Source organism: Bos mutus, chromosome 3 (assembly GCF_027580195.1).
Source record: "Bos mutus isolate GX-2022 chromosome 3, NWIPB_WYAK_1.1, whole genome shotgun sequence".
Taxonomy (NCBI): domain Eukaryota; kingdom Metazoa; phylum Chordata; class Mammalia; order Artiodactyla; family Bovidae; genus Bos; species Bos mutus.
In genome coordinates this window covers 3,298,383-3,304,420 of record NC_091619.1, presented here as the reverse complement: position 1 = coordinate 3,304,420, position 6,038 = coordinate 3,298,383, and the positions used below count along the sequence as shown (strand labels likewise).

At 52.4% G+C, this 6,038-nt stretch overlaps 1 pseudogene; it reads right to left on the bottom strand.

The window, feature by feature from the left end:
- Window positions 1-1,554: 1,554 nt before the first annotated feature.
- On the bottom strand, window positions 1,555-1,830 carry LOC138987290 (mth938 domain-containing protein pseudogene; annotated as a pseudogene).
- Between the last annotated feature and the right edge of the window lie 4,208 nt (window positions 1,831-6,038).

The following is a 6,038-nucleotide window of genomic DNA, read 5'->3' as shown; positions in this document are numbered from 1 at the left end:
GCTTCACGGAAGAGGCCCCACTGCTTGCCGAGAACTGTTGGTTAGAGAAAGCATGGCCCATTCAGGCGCTGGGAGCAGCTTAGTGTGGCTGGAGATCAGAGGCCGTGTGTGAGGGGCACGTGGAGGGCCAAGAACACTGATGCTGGAGAGGGCAGCAGAGGGCAGCTTATTACACACTCTGCTGCCTGTAACCCTAGGAGCTTGTGAGCTGGGGTCCCTCCACTTTACTGCATCTTCCTTTTCCTACTTTTCTTTTTCCCAAGCTCAGTCCTCTTGTCTTTGGTCATGTGGGTACAGGGAAGCACTGGGCTCCCCAAGAGGACCTGGCTGGTCCCGGGAGAAGCTCTGGGCCCCACTTGTCTGACTTGGGCCCCGTCTGGGGTCCAGGTCTGGGGTTTTCTGCCAGTCTCCTTTCCCGCCATGAAAGAAAGATCTGCTTTCTGCTGAAGACTCTGGATTTCTGGCACTGAGGCTCCCTGTGTACCCACTGTGGACCTTGGCTGCCACACTGCCCCCTCATGATATAGAGACGTGAGAGTGTTGGCGGAGGTGGGCTGAGGGCAGTGCGGAGTGAGCACAGAGGGAAACCAGAGAGAAGACAGGTCTTCAGCCTGGAGTAAAGGCTGATGGGGAGACCGAGTCAGCGCCCTCCGCTGTTCAAAGGCTGACACTGTCATGGGAAACTCGGAGGAAGGGCTTCCCAAGGATGAAGCAGGTCACTCGCCAGAAAGGGGGCCTGAGGGAGGGAAAAGAGATGTACAATTATCAATCCTATGGGTTCTTTTAAAGCCAAGAACTACTTAGCCAAAGCTCTGTACTAGGCACTGAGGAGGTGACCAAGATGAACGCTGCACTGGTCAGGAAGCAGTTCAGAAATGATTCTCCTGGGGTTTTCTTGATGGTCTAGTGACTCCATGTTCCCAGTGCAGGGAGGCCCGGGTTCCAGCCTTTGTCTGGGACTAGATCCCGCATGCTGCAGCTAAGACCTAGAGCTTCCAAATAAATAAATAATTTAAAATAAAAGAAATGATCCTTCTGATTGGGAAGGGGAGCATGATCCTTCCTGGAAGAAATGGAACAGATAAAAGGCCCCTCTGGCAGCTTCTCCTGAGGGTGCTTCCACACTGTGTGTAACGCTCATGCCTCCTCCACTGCTTACATTGCCTCTTGGGGCCTCCACCGGCTAGCCACACAATGGCTAAGGTCCCAGACAAGAAAGGAGATAGAGAAGGGGACCCTCAGCCAGGAGGTAGTCAGCTTCCCTGTTTTCTCTCAGGTGGGAGGTCACACTGGTCCCAGGACCCTAAGGAGCCAGTCCCATCAACCTGGCCTCTCTCTGGTCTCCCGGGTTCTGGTGGCAGACCTGGTGACAGCTCAGTGGCTCCCTGGCCTCCACCCCAGAAACCTTATCTCCTCGGGCCTGGCATCCTGGGCTCTGTAAAAAGTTTTAAACAAAATTTGTTTGATCATTGCTTAGTGACTTATTCTTTTAAGGCTCCATCAGCAGGGGGAATGGAGACCACTTCCGCCCCGACACCTTGGGTAAGCAAGGCATTATCGTCCTTTGGACCTGCACATCAGTGCCTTGTTTCCTGAGTACTCCACAGCTAATGGGGGTACCTTCCTGGCCTCAGTCACCCCCTGGCCAATCACAAGGATCTGCACACCCTTCTTGACAACTTCCTGCTCATCTGTAGCCTGCACACCAGGAGAATTCTCAGTTCCTATCAAGACTTCCCCCTGGCCACACTTCGTAGTCCTTATAGATTTTGGTAGAGCCTGGTACTTCAGTTGCCCCTCTGAGAGGGTAGAAACTTCAGGTGAAGACATAAGGAACTTAACTGAGATCCAGTGTGCTCTCTTCAGAGATGCATTTCAAAACAGCTCTGTGCTTTACCCCTCATCTTGGGCTTTGAACAGCCTGCCAGCTGCCTGGAGCCATCAAGGCGGGGGTGGGGGAGCAGGAGGGCAAAGGGCTGCAGAGCATGATGGAGGAGCTGGATTCTATTGGGCATCCCTCACTGAACACCTTTCCTACCATTTGGCAGGGTGAATGGGTTTGGAGGGAGCTTCGCCTTAGGAATTATAGGGAAGTAGGATGAAGGAGGTGGGCTGAAAGCCTCCTCCAATTCCAGGGCTATAGGAAGTCCTACTCCATGAAGCACTGTTACCCTGCAGAAAGGACAGATAAGACAGGGAGCTGGAGCACCATCAAGCCCGAGGGGGTATGGAGAGGCACCATGAGTAAAGATCCACCGGGCTTGGAGAACAGAGGTCCAGCTTTGCCATTATATAAACGTTAGCAAGTTACTTTACCTCTCTGAGCCTTAGTTTCTCTAATTTGGTAGATATTTTTCTTTCATCTGCAAAGTAGGCTAATAATAATACCTTATATTTACATAAGGGCCATAGAGATTTCAGAAACTGTAACTTCTGTAATCCCAACCACACAATGGAAGGTTTTATTGCCTCCTTAGGTGAGGAAATAGAGCCCTAGAGAGACGAAGAGATTGATTGGCGTTCCCATGCCTGGTAAATGGCACAGACCAGGATGGCCAATAGTGGAAAAGAAGAATAGATGGGGACCTCTGGCTGTGACTCAGACCTGCCAAGATAACAAACAGGTTTCCTTTGTAAGGCTAACTGCATTGGAAAATGGCTTTCTGTATCACCATGTTGAGAAAGATTCTGAGGCTCAGTGAGAAAAAACAAATGGACTGTGATGAACTGGTGATATCTTTGAAGGGCGGGAGGTGGAGTAAGTGACGGCCCACCTGCAGCATGGTTGGCATCCCCAGCCAGGAGTCACACCAGGACTTCATGTCTAAGTCCTTTCCCTATACTAATCAATTAGGTTAAGTTCAAAGGCACCTGCTGAAAAGAGAACTAAGATATAGCCTCTGCCTTCAAAGCGCTCACCATCTCTCAAGGACAGAGGAGTGCTGAACTGATGCCGTGGTAAAACGTTCCAGGAACGTAGAGGGCATCTAGCGGGCATTCTAGGTGGAGGGGCCTGCTCGATAAAAGCTTGGGGACCATGCAAGTGGTGGTGCAGGCTGCATTTGAAGAGCCAGTGGCAGTTCTGTATGGCTAGAATATGAGGTCCGAAGGGGAAAAGAACCAGAGGGAGAGGCTGTGAAAATCAGGGTGGCATCAGATGGGGAAGGATTCAGAATGCTATGTCTAGATGCGTGGGTTTTATTGCAGAAGCTGTGGAACTCTTTGAGGATGGAAAGCCAGAGCGATGGGATGTAACTGTGTTGTTGAAAGGCGCTGCTGCGGCTGAGGAGGTGGAGGTGAGGGAGGCGAGGCTGGGGGGTGCGGAGACAGAAGATCATTGCAGTGTTTCAGGTGAAAGAGAACTTGGGTAGCCTCAAAGGAGACGGAGAGAAGCCCACAAAGGCAGATTGATAAGACCTAGTGAGCCGCTGGATGGGGGGCAAGAGAGAAACGGAGGGTGACTCTAAGGTTGCAGCTTGAGCACTGAATGGGTGGTGATTCTGCGAACAAGAGGGGAAGCACAGAAGAGACTCCCTTTTGAGAATAGCGTGTGAGTCTGAACATGGTAAAACTGTTACCTCCAGTTAGAGGGAGCCTGTAAGGGTTGGACCTAGGGGGCAGAGGTGAGGGGAGATCCGTGGGAGTGGCTGAAACAGCCGAGGAAGTGAGAGCAGAGTGGTTAGAAATGAGAGCCAAAGAGGATCCCTGAGAAACATCAGTAATTCAGCATCAGCGAGAGGCCACAGCAAGAGAGATGGGCCAAATGTAAAGAGACAGGGAGATGAGATTTCCCTGGTGGTCCAGTGGTTAAGACTCTGCGCTTCCAATGCAGGGTATGCAGGTTCAATCCCTGGTTGTGGAACTAAGATGCCACCAGCCGTACTGTGGGGCCAAAAAATTAAAAAAATAAGAAAAGGAAAGAGAGACGGAGGAGAGAGCCTGGAGGAACACCTCAGAGAGTGATGGTGAGACCCTCCACACAGGCTGTACTGGCCCACCCAGTGCTCTTGGTACATCTGTGTGCTTATCTAACTCTCCCAACACCCTGGTGAGGTAGGCATCATTAGACACCCCCCCCCTTTTTTTTTTGCAAATAAAGGAAAAGGAAACTCAAAGAGTTTAAGTGATTTTCCCCAAATCCCAAAGCCTAGACGTGGCAGAGCTGCTAAGAGCTAATCAAGGTCTCCAGATCAGTGGATCCCCATCACATCGCAGTTAAGAGTCAAAGGACAGTCAAAGGAGAGAGTGTCCAGAACAGACAGACTGGTCATCAGTCTCACAGGATGCAGAGAGACTGCTGGGGTCAAGGGCTGACAAAATGCCCTTGGATTTGATGACTGGAAGTTGAGCTGTGACCTTGGAGAGAGCTTCTTGGAGCTCTAGCTGCCACCCAGCTGGCTGTGAGGATCAAGTGAAATTGCTTCTAACATGCTTTGCAGAACGCAGACCCTGGTAGTTTGAAGGAGACTGGTGCTCTTGTTTTTATTGTTATTAAATATTAATAGATTGGACCACTTGAGATTGCTGACATTTTGAAAAATGGGTAATTTTGTATGCTTTAACCTAATAGTAAAAGGAGGGGGCTGGGGTGGAGGTAGGGCGGCTAGGGCAGGTGTAGCCCAGCTGCTCTGGGCACAGGCAGTCTCCTGGGGCTGGGGTGCCCTGCCCCCTGGTGGTGGGAAGGTGAGCTTCAGCACAGACCGGGGGGCGGGGTGTCGGGGCCAGGTAACCTGGTGAAGCTTGAATTTGCGGAGTGCTCTCATCTCTTCTGCTCCCCTCCAGCCATCTGTAATCTTGCCAGCACCCTCTATGCTAAATGCAGCTGGGCGTGGGGGTGAACTCTCCCAGCGGGGCTCTGTCTGGAAGAATACTTCTAACTTCCAGACTAGGGTGATCCTCTCAACTAGTATCATTGGGGATCAGTTGGGTTCTATGGAGAATCTCAGGAACCCCGGCCAGGTGGTGCCTGATTAAAGAGTCAGGGCAGCTGACACATGAACACGAGTCTTGAACCAAGCCCTTGGTCATCGCCGGCCCAGCTCCTCTGAAACCTCCCCCAGTGTCCTTGGGGACCTCTTCGTTGTCTCAGGTCTTACCGATGACAATAGAATAACAACGACAACGGATGTTATTTATATTAATGCCATTGCTTCTCAGCGCCTCAGCTGTGTCTTAGCGCCTGATTTTTCTGGTTCTTTAGTCGAGGTGAGGAGGGGTGGGTTAATATCTCTGAGACGTTCTTCTGAGGTGAGGACCCAGACGGGGCCAGGCCGGGAGGCTCCCCGGATGGCTGGAGCTGGGGCTGAGGAGGCACTGGTGCATCCTTTGTCCTCAGCTGAACTCTGGATGGTGCCAAGCTCCTCACAGGACCAGGATGTGCAGCCCTGCGGCCCCGCACAATGGGTAGGGGCAGATGCTGTGGCCGGGTGGTGACTCACAGAGGGAGCGCACGCCGGGGGCAAGGGGAGGCAGGTGCATCAAAGAGGCAGTCGTGACCGGCTGCACGTGCCAGGAAGTCCTCTCCCTCTCCAGCTGGGGGAAGGAGGTCCCTGAAGAACCATCCCCCTCCCCCCGCCCCGGTAGTTCTTTGCAGGAACGCTGTTCCCTTCTCATATGGGACAGGAGTCACTGCCAGGGAATTGGGGCGGAGGAAGGGGCTGTGGTCCTAATCAGCCCACACTGACTGGGGTGGCGTCTGGACAGAGGAGAACATCTGACAGGGCTCCATCTCTGTGTTCCTCCCTCTTCTGACCGGAAAGCACAAGAGGGTCAGAAGGGCCAAATGGAGGTCATAGGCTCCCAGGAAATGCTTTGAAGGCTTTTATCCTTTCTTTTGATCAGACTATGAGAACTTTCCAAACGTTGACACAAGGGAAGAAAAGCCTATTCTTCCTTGGGCCAGGGCCTTGTGTCAGGCTGAGGCTAGAGGATGGGAGGGAAGGGGAAGGAGACAGGAGGGTGGGAGGCAGAGCCTGCAGTGACTCAGCTGGCAAGGCAGGCCCCGGACACACACACGGCCCTTTTTTCCCCACCTCAAG